This window comes from Rhipicephalus microplus, chromosome 10 (assembly GCF_043290135.1).
Source record: "Rhipicephalus microplus isolate Deutch F79 chromosome 10, USDA_Rmic, whole genome shotgun sequence".
Lineage (NCBI taxonomy): Eukaryota > Metazoa > Arthropoda > Arachnida > Ixodida > Ixodidae > Rhipicephalus > Rhipicephalus microplus.
This window is the reverse complement of record NC_134709.1, coordinates 23,122,919-23,137,419: the sequence shown is the minus strand read 5'-3', so window position 1 is coordinate 23,137,419 and position 14,501 is coordinate 23,122,919. Positions and strand designations below refer to the sequence as shown.

Here is a 14,501-nt window from a genome sequence, read left to right as displayed (position 1 = left end):
TGGTTAACGGCCTTTTTATTTTGCTCCTGCTAACTATTCGTTCTGTCATACGATTTGATAGATGCGCGGTTAAATGTCGGTGTTTTCAGGCGTTATAGCCTTTTATTTCGCTTGTTCTGGTTAGCAACCATTTGATAACCTTCTGTCGTTCACGTATGTTTCTGTTCCTACATCTGCTGTAGACGCAGGCGGCGGTTTATGGACGGAGGATCATTGTGTGGTCTTAAGATGCTTCGCCTCTAATAATCTCCGCCATTGAAAAAAAAAATTGGCCCCGTATCTGCATATTACACTGCAAATGTCGTCGAAAGACGATAGTCTTGCGTCTGGAGAGAGTGAACAAAACGTTTACTTGATGTTCTGCGCAAGAAAATCGGTGAATGGTATTCTGGAGGCGCCGCGTTATAGTGCGCATCAACGAACGCATCAAGTCATGTCACACGTGAGACATGAGCGCCATCTGGCAGTTATCTTGAAAAAAAAAGAGCGCGCGGTGTGTGCGCACCAGTCTCGGAGGCGATAAGGTGTATAACGCAAGGCGACGGGTAGGTGCCACCACCGTGTCGTCTTAGCAAAACGTTGGAAACGCTTGTTTTTCGTGCAAGCGTTGCATGGTCAGCGCAGCGTGATAAACGCTACGGTCCTTAGAATTTCTTTTGTATGCCTTGTCTAGTAAAAGATATACATACAAAATATTGACGTGTTGTAATTGTGCCTCAGATATTCGCAATGATTGCTTTTTGATTGACAATCGCACAAGTTTGAACGCTCCACCTTGCGCAGTATTGGTGGGCGCTACGGATGGGGTCGTTTGGGGTATCGGCCCGTTACTTCGATGCCTTCTCGGAACAAATGTACAGACAGACAGACAGACAGACAGAGACAGACATACAGACAGACAGACAGACAGACAGACAGACAGACAGACAGATTAAATTTTTTGCGTCCAAGGTCCCCAAGAAAGACTATCGCCTTTAGAAAGAAAATGAAACCGTTGCATCTTTTGTACTCTCTCTGCACGCAACAAGCGCATTCGCGGCGGAGTGAGGTTCCGGCGGCAGCAGACCACTGCGTCTGGTGCTCCTTACACAACTCTGTATGCCACCACGTGTATGCATACATATCGCACTGCACATATATTCATTCATCTTTATTCATGCGCGCGGCGCATCACTTCCGAGACCGGCCCTCGAAATAGACTAAATAGCCCGGCTCTTCACTCGCTCTCTGTTTCTCTTCAGTAGCTATTCTGTGCCCTCCCATACACGCCTACTATATTTATGCGCATCATTACTTGCGTGCAGCGCGTCGAACGCTGGGACTAGGAGAGTTAATTGAAGGGTTAGAGCTCAATTACCGTTCATGTATGTGCTTGGGTGTGTTTGTATGTGCATGCAAAAAGAGAAAGGAAAACAGGGAAGTTAACCATGATGCTAGGATCCGGCGTGCTACCCTGCACTGGGAAAAGGTAATAGGGGGTTGAAAGCGAGATAGAAAATAAGTAAGAACAAAACAAAACACTGACACACACGCACACACGAAGATAATCTACTCAGAGCCGTTCAAACAGGCGAGTAGTTCGCATGAAGCCCAGTATATAGCGATTGTACGACCTTCTGCAACGCTGAGAATGGACGATGACATAGTATACCTTTCACTGTCACAGGCTGGTCATCGAACTTGTTGAGTGTGTTAGAAAGTGTGTTTTCGTATGCTATATCTCATAGAGACAATATATGTAGGGGTGGAGCGCATTAATGTTATAGGATACCACCATTCCCTTATGACGATGGCATATATATGGCGGCTGCATCTTTACTGGTATATACTTACCTAGAGAGCAGAAGCCCGGAGCCTTACAAAGAGAGTTCAACTTAACTTTGGATGATGCGGCGAGCAATGGAAAGGAAAATTGATGTAGGTAAACTTAGGCAAAAAGAAGATAGCAAAGTGGCTCATGGAACAAATGGGTGTTAAGGACTCCTTAATTAGTCGAAATCAAGAAATGGGCGTGGGCTGGCTATGTAAAGCAAGGGCTAGATAACCGCTGGTCATTAGGAGCGACACACTGGATTCTAAGAGAGGGCAGGCGAACGAGGAGGGGGGGGGGGGGAATAAAGCTATGTGGATAGATGAGATTAAGAAGTTTACGGGTATAACGTTACCGCAGCAAGTACGGAACCGGGTTGATTGGTGAAACTTGGAAGATGCCTTTGTCCTGCAGTGGGCGTAGTATAAGGATGATGAATGACGAAGATGTACACATGCTGTATTGCAAAATTTTGAGGGGAAAGTTCAAACCCCCTTGTCTTTGCTCGGCTATATACGTCAGCCAATGCCCAACTATGTGGCGAAAGGAAGCACGCATGGATAAAATGCACGCACGATGGGTCCGACGAGAAACCTCGGAACAAATACATTACGAGTGAGGCGACTTCGTTACAAAGAGAAGTCGCTGTTAGTACGTTAAATTACCGCTAAGCAGCACGCACAATCTTCATCTTCACAGCTCCGGACACGTAGACAATAATAGAGAGTTTTAGTACTGTGAAATGGTGCTACGTACGCATCACGCAAGTACCTTGCGTTACGTGGCGTCGTTTGCCACTAATCGGCTTTTAGTACGCCGTAGTACCCGTGTACGTAAAGAGCGTGAAGCGTGTTGCGCCATCTGGCAGATCAAAATAGAAGCACGTGTTGTCAACAGCCAATGTGAGGCAATCCAAGTGTAATAGCCAGATTATGGCCATATTTTAAGCCACAGAGCCAGTCGGTGCTTGCCTTCGATGCCGCCATTTTGCAAAACGAAGTCTCGCGCTGTCGCGAACTTGTTCGAGAGCGGCGCGATCACCTCATACGTACGCACGCACGCATCTCATGCGTGCGTACGTAGCAGCTGCGTACGTAACGCGATACGTGCGCGTTGCGGTCTGCGCATGCGCACTACGCAGAACGTGGCGTCCTTACGTACGCAACGCCGCCACGTACGCAGCGTACGCAGTACTAAAACTCTCTAATTTCTCAGGCAGCGAGCAACGTACGCTGCACGTTACTGCGCGCACCTGCGTGCGAGGGCCTACACAGCACTTACGGTATACTGTGTATTGCGCTCGAGCGACCCGTTATAGCTTGAGAATAGACTGCAGACCCCCCCCCCCCCCCCCGTTTTCTTTTGTTCGTGGTTGCGACGTCGTATAGTGTATGGACCGACTTCCTCCGTCGAGGACGCGCCACAGCTGGACACAGAGCGCGACCTGTCGCCGCATCGCTTTGTCCGTGACTGAACGCTTATAATAACCCACCACTTCATCACATACGACGGCCCACCGTGGTCGTCGTATTCGTCATTGTGCAAGCCGCGGCATTTTCGTGCAGACGTCATTGCTTTCGCTGCAGGCTCGTAGTGGAGCGAACGTATAACTTGGGGACAGCCGTGATTAGAGGGGGTTTGAAACGATTCTAACACTCCCCCAAAATCTTGGAATGGTTTAAACTTTTCGGGTGATACGCAAGTATTTCCACGTCGTCACATCGACCGCCAATTGCCAAAGTTAGCCGTTCTACGCAAAACAACACCCCTCCCCTCCCCCCTCCGCAAAAAACGTTCCTGGGTACGGCCTTTAGGACAGCAAATGCACACGTCAGTGTTCTCAAATCTTAAACAAAGTAAGTGGCACGGAAATAGCTTTGGAATAGTACCGAATAAGTATTTTTTGCAAGCTTTTTTTGGGCCAGTGCCCCATTCACGACAAACGCTGCTTGTTTACCCATCCTCTTTTCCGTTTACCCTTGCGAGTGAGTCGAAGAGAAAGCAATAGAAGCCGCGTATCAGCTACATTCTAGCTGCTGCGCTCTATGAGCAGAGTGTTTGTTGCTGTCAACGGAGATAACGTAAGACAGGCGATGTGTGTTTACGACAAAAAAAAAACAAGAAAAAGAAACGCCAGTCATTTTACGAAGACAAGGTCAGTCGCACCGTATCTGGAGCACGTAAGCGCGCAACCAACGACACACGTGTTTGTCCCGCGAGCGGCTCTTATCCAGTCGTTGTCCTTGTTTGGCAAACATGGCAAAGACGAGGATTGCCGCCGAAACGCCAACGATACTCGACTCGAAGCTCTCGGCTGTGACAGATTGGTGAATCTTGATCACCTGGACTTCTTTGACCTGTAGATGTAACAACACGGGCGTCATTATATTTACTAATCATTATCAAGGCGACAGTCTTCCAGGCCTCATGAAACGTGAAAATTGACCGGTGGTGGTGGTTAGAAGAGGAGAAAGGCCCCTAATTTCTGCAGCCCGGTCGGGAGCACGGCGTAGTACCGGCGTACTGCGGCATCAGGGACGAGTGATGGAGAAGACCACGTTATGGCAGGCCCGTAGCCAGAAAAGTGCTCCCCCCACCCCACCCACCCCCGAAATATAGAGGGGGCATTTTACCTAGGAAAAATATTGTAGGCATTTCTTCCCCCCCTCCCAGAAAAGAATTTCTGGCTACGGAAGTTACGTTACAACGTTTTCATATGACTTCACAATGACGTCACAAATAGCCTAAAGTTGTGTAGTCATCATGACGTCATCATTAAGTCATGTGGCACGTCATGACATGGCGTCGCACTTAATTCAAAAAATGCTCCGGTCACGGGGATGACGGGAAAAAATCACAACATATCCACGGACTGAATGATAATGAGTGGGGCGAAGCGTCCATCCGTCCGTTCGTGCATCCGTCCAACCGTGGGTCGATCTGTCCGTCCGTGCGTCTGCCCGTCTGTCTGTATGTCCGTCCGTCTAGTGAACACTCCAAGTACCACCATCTCGCATCTTTTCATCATCTGTTGATTATATGCAAGTACCGCCATCTTGCGGGCATTTATAAAACTATACGAAGTGGTTACCTACTACATACATACACCGAGGACGCACGACCCGCGGCTTAAGGAGGAGCTTCGCCCCGAAAGGTCTATCCCCTGTGGCACATACCCGATCTCTCGGGTGTATGTGCCACCGGCGGTTACAAACGATAACGGGACGAACGGGTGACGCCATGAGGAGCTTCGCCTTTAAAACTAGGTGAAGTGCAAACGACGTTCGAGGTCGTGGAAAAGCACATAACGTGCGTAAAACTTTCGAAGGATGGCAGGGTAGAATCAGTACACCGATGTAAACGTCTTGAGTGTCTAACTCGGCCGTGCGACACCTACAAGTTGTTGTACGAATAGTAACAAAGAAAGAGTGACGCAGATCTTTTATTTACCTCTGACGTCACAGCGTAATGAACTTCTGCATCACTTCGTGTTGACGCCGACGCCACCGAGGGTCAGTTTTCATGCTTGACGAGACATCCAATGCCTTGACCTTCTATGGTTAGTTTGCTGGTGCTCAACGTCCAAAACCCACGATATGAATATGTAAGACGCCGTAGTGGAGGGCACAAAAAAATTTCGACCACATGAAGTTCTTCGACGCGCAACTCAATCCAGGCAGACGGGCCACCGGCATTTTGGCCTCCATCGGAAATGCAGCCGGGATTCGATCCCGCGACCTTCGGGCCAGCAGTCGAGCTCCTTCGTCTTTGCCAAAACCCGTCCTCTGAAAGCCGGCAATAAGATCATTATATTTTTTTGGTCGCCGAAAGTTGCATACGCTCTTGAGAGAGAGAGAGAGAGAGAGAGAGAGATTGACTTTATTGAACATATCCTGAGGAGGCTGAGAAAGGGCAATTCCGACCCTTAATTCAACCTGGAGGCTCCGCCCAGGATGGCGCTGGGAGCCGAAGGCTTGTAGCGATGTCCCGGGCCCTCTAGACCGCCTGTAGTTGCAGCTTGTATTGATTGCTCTTGAGGGCTTCCTGCCAAGCTCCTGAGACGTGGCCGCCGCCATGCAGAGGCGCCGTGTCGTCGCAGCGATCGGTTATCGGTCGTCGCCGTTGCGAGACTCCGAATGAATGCGTGTCCGGCGGAATTTCCCTTTCAAGAAAAACAAACAAAAAAGGGAAAACCGGTCCGCGCACAGTTTTGCAGTACGCCCGACGCAGCCGCCCTTCTTGCGACACGTCGACAGTGTAGTTCGCGGCGCAATCTGGTTGACAACATTGCCTCTCAGTATAACTTTAAAATAGTAATATGTGGGGTTTAACGGTCCAAAACAACAATATTGCGGCCCTGCACGTAATGGGTCGAGAGCAAGAGCGGTTCTCAAAGAAGTTCGCGTGTGCTTCTTCGCTCGAGAGCCAGCGGCGACGGACGCGCTTTTAGAGAGCTGCATGGCTGCACCGAGGTTAATTACAAAGATTTCCTCACTTCTGAAGTCTCGCGACAATATTCATGATTACGAGGGAAGGCTGCGGTAGTTTTGATCATGTGGGAGGTTCTTTAGCGAGCACTAACATCGTAACAATACTGATTGTCGGCCTAGTTGGTACTTGCATCATAGTGACATGCTTTGGCTGCAAATACACACACACACACACGCACACACACACACACACACGCACACACACACACACACACACGCGCGCGCCCACACACACACGCGCCCACACACACACACGCGCCCACACACACGCGCACACACACGCGCCCACACACGCGCATGCCCACACGCGCCCACACACACGCGCGCCCACACGCGACTACACACACACGCGCCCACACGCGCCCACACACACACACACACACACACACACGCCCACACACACACACACACACACAAAGTAAAGGAACGCTCAACGACAAGCACAAGCGGCACTTCCAACTGCCGCTTGTGCTTGTCGTTAAGTGTTCCTTTACTTCGTGTGTGTTTTATTTGCGGCCAAACCATGTCACTAACATAGCGCAGTGCGCGGGCCCTCAGGCATGTTGGCTCTAGCACCGGGAACCGCAACCGCGTCACCACCGCGGCGGACATAACCTCTCCAGAGGCGTAGCCAGGAAGTGGCACACCGGGCGCTCGTGCCACCGGGGGCCTTGGCGAGAGCTCGCGCGCGTGCAGGACTGGCACGTGCACTGCGGATGCCTTCGCTTGTCGTAACCGGGATGTCGGCGTTTCGCTAGCTCGGTTTCTGTATTGCACAAAGGGGTGCCCGTAGCCAGGGGCTTAGGCAGAATTTTTTTTTCTTCAGGGGAAGGGGTCACATTTATGAAGTGTGCCATTGTTCGCCCTATACGCCCTAAAGAAAGAAATTCGTGGGGGAAGGGTGCACGGCTCGGGGTTTCAGCTCCTGGCTACGCCACCGTCTGTAGCGCTCGCCTACTGACAGTTTCTGCGGCAATGTGTAATGATCGATATGTGGGGTTTAACGTCCCAAAACCACCATATGATTACGAGAGACGCCGTATAGTGGAGGGCTCCGGAAATTTCGATTGCCTGGGGTTCTTTAACGTGCACCCAAATCTGAGCACACGGGCCTGCAACATTTCCACCTCCATCGGAAGTGCAGCCGCCGCAGCCGGGATTCGAACCCGCGACCTGCGGGTGCGGCAATGTGTAACAATCGAATGTTACATTGCTACAACACGCGGACGGCTAAACTTCAAATGCTGTTGGCGCCACCCCAGCACGAAGCTGCGCTCAAAATTAACATGAGAGAGGATCTTAATCATCCCTGAATGTTTTTCGTCGCTATCTCAACGCTGTGTCGACCCTGTCGACTTCACATCTGCGCGTAACACATGGAGGAGAGGGAGAGCGGCTTCGAAAAGAAGGATTTGGGAGGGGGTGATACGCAGACACAAAACGAAGACACGCTCGCGTGGTCGCGACAGCTGTTCCACAAAAGCAGTCAGTCGAGTGCGTCGTCATTATTACCCCCCTCTACACTCATCCCTCCCCCCTCGCTCCCATGCATTTTTTCCTCGTCTGCTTCCGCTGCAGAGCGTATTGTTCATAAGGCGATGTACGAACGAACCATTATTATGGCCAGACTAAGATCGTAGCATATATGCGTACAGCGCATTTCTTGAGGCAATGGGTATAAAATACGTTCGGAAAGAAATAAAGGTAACTTGTCATGAAATGAATGCGTGTTATTAAATCAACTACGTTATTGGCCTCATTTTCTTTTTTTTTTCTTTTCGTGCTTATCACATGCATGCATGCATAGATTACATACATACATGCATGCATACATTACATACATGCATACATTACATACATACATGCGTGCATACATTACATGCATGCATGCATTAGATAGATTACATACATGCATACATTAGATACATTACATACATGCATACATACATTACATACATGCATGCATACATTACATACATGCATACATTACATACATACATGCGTGCATACATTACATACATGCATGCATGCATACATTAAATACATGCATGCATACATTAGATACATTACATACATGCATACATACATTACATACATGCATACATTACATACATACATGCGTGCATACATTACATACATGCATGCATGCATACATTAAATACATGCATGCATACATTAGATACATTACATACATGCATACATTAGATACATTACATACATGCATACATACATTACATACATGCATACATTACATACATGCATGCATACATTACATACATGCATACATTACATACATACATGCGTGCATACATTACATACATGCATGCATGCATACATTAAATACATGCATGCATACATTAGATACATTACATACATGCATACATTAGATACATTACATACATGCATACATACATTACATACATGCATACATTACATACATGCATGCATACATTACATACATGCATACATTACATACATACATGCGTGCATACATTACATACATGCATGCATGCATACATTACATACATGCATGCATGCATACATTAAATACATGCATGCATACATTAGATACATTACATACATGCATACATTAGATACATTACATACATGCATACATACATTACATACATGCATACATTACATACATGCATACATTACATACATACATGCGTGCATACATTACATACATGCATGCATACATTAAATACATGCATGCATACATTAGATACATTACATACATGCATACATTAGATACATTACATACATGCATACATACATTACATACATGCATACATTACATACATGCATACATTACATACATACATGCGTGCATACATTACATACATGCATGCATGCATACATTAAATACATGCATGCATACATTAGATACATTACATACATGCATACATTAGATACATTACATACATGCATACATACATTACATACATGCATACATTACATACATGCATGCATACATTACATGCGTGCATACATTACATACATGCGTGCATACATTACATACATGCATGCATGCATTACATACATGCATGCATGCATACATACATACATACATACATACATGCATACATACATACAGGCATGCATACATACAGGCATGCATACATACATACATACATACATACATACATACATACATACATACATGCATACATACATACATACATACATACATCAGCCTGACTACGGAAAAGACCTCACCTATGATCCGCCAATACACCCAGTTTTTTGCTTTCTGCTGCCACATTATAGCTGCGAAATTTTTAATCTCATCAGCCCCCTAACTTTGTCTCCCCTTTGTGCATTTGCCTTCTCTGGGAGGCCAGTCAGTTACCCATTGTCCAAATAAAATAAAAGCACTCCTTTGCCCAGCAAAGTATGAAACTAGAGCCTAGTGAAATATTAAAAAAACAGAAATAAAACAAACATTGAGGACGCGAAACAACGAATAAAAAGCAATATTGTCCGCAAACTGACTTCACATAGAGCTGCCGGCCTTTTCTTTTTGTCTCGATCCATTCCAGGGATATCATTAAAATGTAATATCCTCACGGGAGTTGAAGAAAAGTTTGAAGCATAGCATTGGCGCCTGCTGCACGGTATTATTCCAGGTGCGAGGCGGGCCAGTCGGCGTGCCTGCCGCGTGTGACGGCTTGCGCACGCGGAGGTCGCCAAAACGGCAAGCGCGTTCGCCCTTCGTGCGCGCGCCGTACAGTGGCCAAAAATGAAAAGCAACGACCCCGGGACCCGCACCTGGTCCGGCCGGTCCGGCCTCGGCTAGAGATGGAACGCGGCATGTGAAGCCGCGACCGCTGCCGCCGTGTTGTCGTTCTCAGCGATGCGTGATCGAGCGGGCGCACTTTTGACCGAAGACGCTGAACGAAAGAAAAAAAAAAATGGGCTGTGTTTCAATTCTTAGACAGCATCGAGCCCATGCTGTCCAAAAAATGGAACACATTTACAAGGGCTTTCACGCGACAATGAGCCACCTCGCGACGAGAAGAAAAACCTTAGATAAACAAAGGTAACAGTCGTAATTTCTGGCTTATTTCGTGTTGAAATAAAAAAACAAATAAACGTTATTCACATTGAGCGTCTGGGAAAGCGTCTGCTAGTGTGCAGACGATCATTCCGGCGAGATTCGATCCATCTGAGCGATTCGCTGAGCCGCCATCTTATTTAGACAGCAATGTAGCCTCCATGGTATTTGTCTACGATGTGGTCTTCTCGGAGCTGTCTATGTTGCCGGCTACGTGGGAATTGGAATGGGACTTAAGATGGCCACAGTCCATTTAGCTGTCTATTTAGCCGTCTACGGTGAGTAATGGAACACACCGATGGAAGTGGATTTGATCTTTGCCAGGGCCTCTGGACCAATCGACAAGAGAGCTCACGTGCAGTCTAAATCGCATAGGCGTGAGCGCTAATGTTTCTACATACTTTGCACCAAATTAAAGAATGAAATAAAAAGTTCACCATCATATCTCATGCTTAAAGGAAAACTGCGTGTACGTTCGGAGCAGAGAGCTCTCACGCTTACACGGACGTTGGCGTTGACGATGGCTTTCACTGCAGTTTTGCGCAGGAGAGAAACCTGGGAATGCGCAAAGCACGCAGTGATGGATACTGGAACATGTCAAAACATGTCAATCACTGCCAAGGGGCAATGATAGACAGAACACTTCGATTAGACACAGAGACCCGTAGTCCGCTTTTAGCGAACGCGCACGCTGCGATCTTTAATTGTTCAGCAACGCACATGTAGGAAACACTCACCGCCACTTCCTTGGAGGTCAAAATACAGCGCCTATATATATATATATATATATATATATATATATATATATATATATATATATGAAATAGATGATCAGAGTTTCTTCCGGCTACCGTAAAAAAAGTTATAAACTTCGAGAATAGTGCAGTATAGGAAACAAAACAATAAAATATTTATTTAATCCTAACAGTTTCGGCTGCTTCTTCGGAGGATGTAAGTGAAATGATACAAGTTCCCGTAGCAGAGGGTCACCCTCACAGTTTAAAGACCCTCCAAAAAAAAAAAGAGACAAACAGGCGAACGAGGTAGCAACAGACAACAAGAAGCAGAAGAAGGAGAGGAACTAGAAAGGAGCGAGCCCAGTAACAATGCCAGAATTACCCGGCGGCTCTCCGTCGCTCCTTTCTAGTTCCTCTCCTTCTTCTGCTTCTTGTTGTCTGTTGCTACCTCGTTCGCCTGTTTGTCTCTTTTTTTTTTTTTGGAGGGTCTTTAAACTGTGAGGGTGACCCTCTGCTACGGGAACTTGTATCATTTCACTTACATCCTCCGAAGAAGCAGCCGAAACTGTTAGGATTAAATAAATATTTTATTGTTTTGTTTCCTATACTGCACTATTCTCGAAGTTTATGACTATATATATATATATATATATATATATATATATATATATATATATATAGGTATGGGATATGGCACAACGGGGGCGTTGTCAACAAGGATAAATATATTTATTTCCCAACAGTTTCGGGAGGGGACCTCCCTTCATCAGGGGATGAGTTATACTGACATGAGCTTCCAAACTTCCTTGCTGCCGCGTCCCTCTCGCCTTGAAAGACGTTTGCGAGAGTGATGAGAGGGAACTGGAAAAAGGAAAAAAAAAGGGGGAGAAAAAAGACGAAAAAAGAAAGAAAAGAAAAAAGAAGAAAGTTGACAGTGGTTCTTCCTTTTTTACTTTCTTTCTTTTCTTTCTTTTTTCGTCTTTTTTCTCCCCTTTTTTTTCCTTTTTCCAGTTCCCTCTCATCACTCTCGCAAACGTCTTTCAAGGCGAGAGGGACGCGGCAGCAAGGAAGTTCATGTCAGTATAACTCATCCCCTGATGAAGGGAGGTCCCCTCCCGAAACTGTTGGGAAATAAATATATTTATCCTTGTTGACAACGCTCCCGTTGTGCCATATCCCATACCTTCACGAAGACTAACTGGCCCATTGAATTATTACTCCCATATATATATATATATATATATATATATATATATATATATATATATATATATATATATATATATATATATATATATATATATTCGCTGTGGCCAGCGAATGGTTGTGCAGCGCAAGCAGAGTAAGTTTTTTCAATAAAAAAAAACTCGCTAGCAGCCGCTGCCTGCGTCGGCGTTGCGAGGTGAGAGGGCGGGACACGCATGCGCAATGGAGTTGCAAACACTGCGCGGAGGAATGCCTAAGAGAGAGGGAGGTGGAGCGAGCGTAGGTTAACAGACGCTCCCTGCGTTGACATTGCGAGGCGAGAGATGGGGAGTATATGAGAAGGGAGAGAGGGGGAGCGCATGAGCAGTTAGGGTGGTCACGCCGCACATCGGATTGAGCTCGATCCTAAAAGCTGCTTCACATCTAAAGAAAAATGCAGTGGTTAACGCTTCAATACCACGCACGGCCACACCGCATGCTATAGGTCCATAATACATATTATAAAGCCAGAAACTCTGTAGCTCCTAGAGCTATAGCAGCCGCAACCTGCGTGACCAGCCTCTCGACGGAACTTCTAGATAAGTGTCATTCGGAGCACGCATAAAAGATTTTGAAATAGCGAACCACAAGTTAGCGGACGCTGCATAGGTGCAAAAGCGTTTTCGTACCACCCATGCAAGCACACATGTATAGTTTTCGTTCGTGACTTGCATCCAGAATCATTCGCCGGGCGAAGCGTCCGTCCGTCCGTGCGTGCGTCAATCCATGCGTCCAACCAAGCACAATCCAGCAAGCGCACTCCTCCATTTACGGCAACGTTTAACCAACTCGCCCTAGCAGCAGTTTTAACATGAAAAAATGTCAACTTTGCCGCAAGGACGCAGCAAAGAATGCGACAGCGACAAACTCAATTGTTATATGAAGGCTAGCAGCTTACTCCTTCAAGCAAACACGGCCGCCGCTGCAACAAGCGAAGTGACCTCGGCGCGGCCCATGGCATTAACGCTAACATTGCGACGAAATCACAACACGTAGAAAGCTATGCGTCATCTGTTGAGCCCACCCTCAAGAGATAAGCGCCCAAGCAGCCACCACGTCCTGTAGGTCAAACAAAGCACGGCGCCGGAGGCGCGCAGCACCGCTTCGGCGAAAGACGAGCGGGCGTCTGGCAACCCTTTGGCCCTTCGCGGCACCGCGCGAGTGATAGTGGACACCCTTTGCCACACTGAAGCACCTGAGATGTGCACGTACCATTAATGGTAAATGGTGTATATAACAGCTCGTCGCTAGTACGGAGGATCTATGCGTTGTAGAAGAGTTGTTTAACGCAAGGTGTCGAAAGGTTCGAATCCCCGGTCGTGCGTTTCGGAACATTATGTTTTTTATAGATAGACAGAACGGCATGGCGGCGCCAACGGCGACGGCAAAAGCCGCCGAGAGAGTCCATAAAATTGCCATCAACATGATAATTAGACATGCCAGTTTTTGTACAAAATACAAACCCATGACAACAAAGTAACGTGAAGCAGAATTTAAAGGGACACTAAAGTCAAGTAACAATTTACATCAGAGTGAAAACTCAATGTATGACATCTAAAACAATATTATCAACAGTGCTTTACTTACCGAGAAATTAAGGTAAATGCACAAGAACACAAGCGCCGCAGTAGGACATTTTCAAAATGATCTCTATGACATCAAACGGACCGCCTACAATGAATCACTAGTAATCGTTCTCATTGCACTAAATAAAGAACCTTCCGCGCATTAAGAGACGCAATGAAATGCTGCCCGTTCGTTTCTGTTCGATTCATGGAAAAAAGAACCGCCGGACGTAACTATGGGGAATGACACGAGTGATCCAAAAATTCAATTTCGCGACGTAAACAGGACAGGTGATGCCATCTAGCGGGGCGCAGTTGAAACAAGAGCGTCTGCAATCTCGAAGCTAATGGCGGGAAATTGATCAATGGTCGTTGTTGCTGCTGTGACTCCCGCTGCTATCGGTCTGCTGCTACTAGCGACGTAAAGCCGGGCAACGCTGTGCACGGCAACAGTGACGTGAGACGGTCTGGTTGGTCCGCTTTTTGAGACGGGTAATTTGAAGTGCGCTAACCCTATGCGGAGCACTAAAACATGATTTTATTTCTAAATTGCCCCTTCCTTGGCACGAAAGTAACACTACGAGGTTTCTGGACCGC

The 14,501-nt window shown here is 46.8% G+C and overlaps 1 protein-coding gene across 2 annotated transcripts in view; it reads left to right on the top strand.

The window, feature by feature from the left end:
* Positions 1-14,501, top strand: part of LOC142774627 (gamma-interferon-inducible lysosomal thiol reductase-like) — an 87,620-nt gene that overhangs the window by 60,339 nt on the left and 12,780 nt on the right. The window lies entirely within an intron of this gene.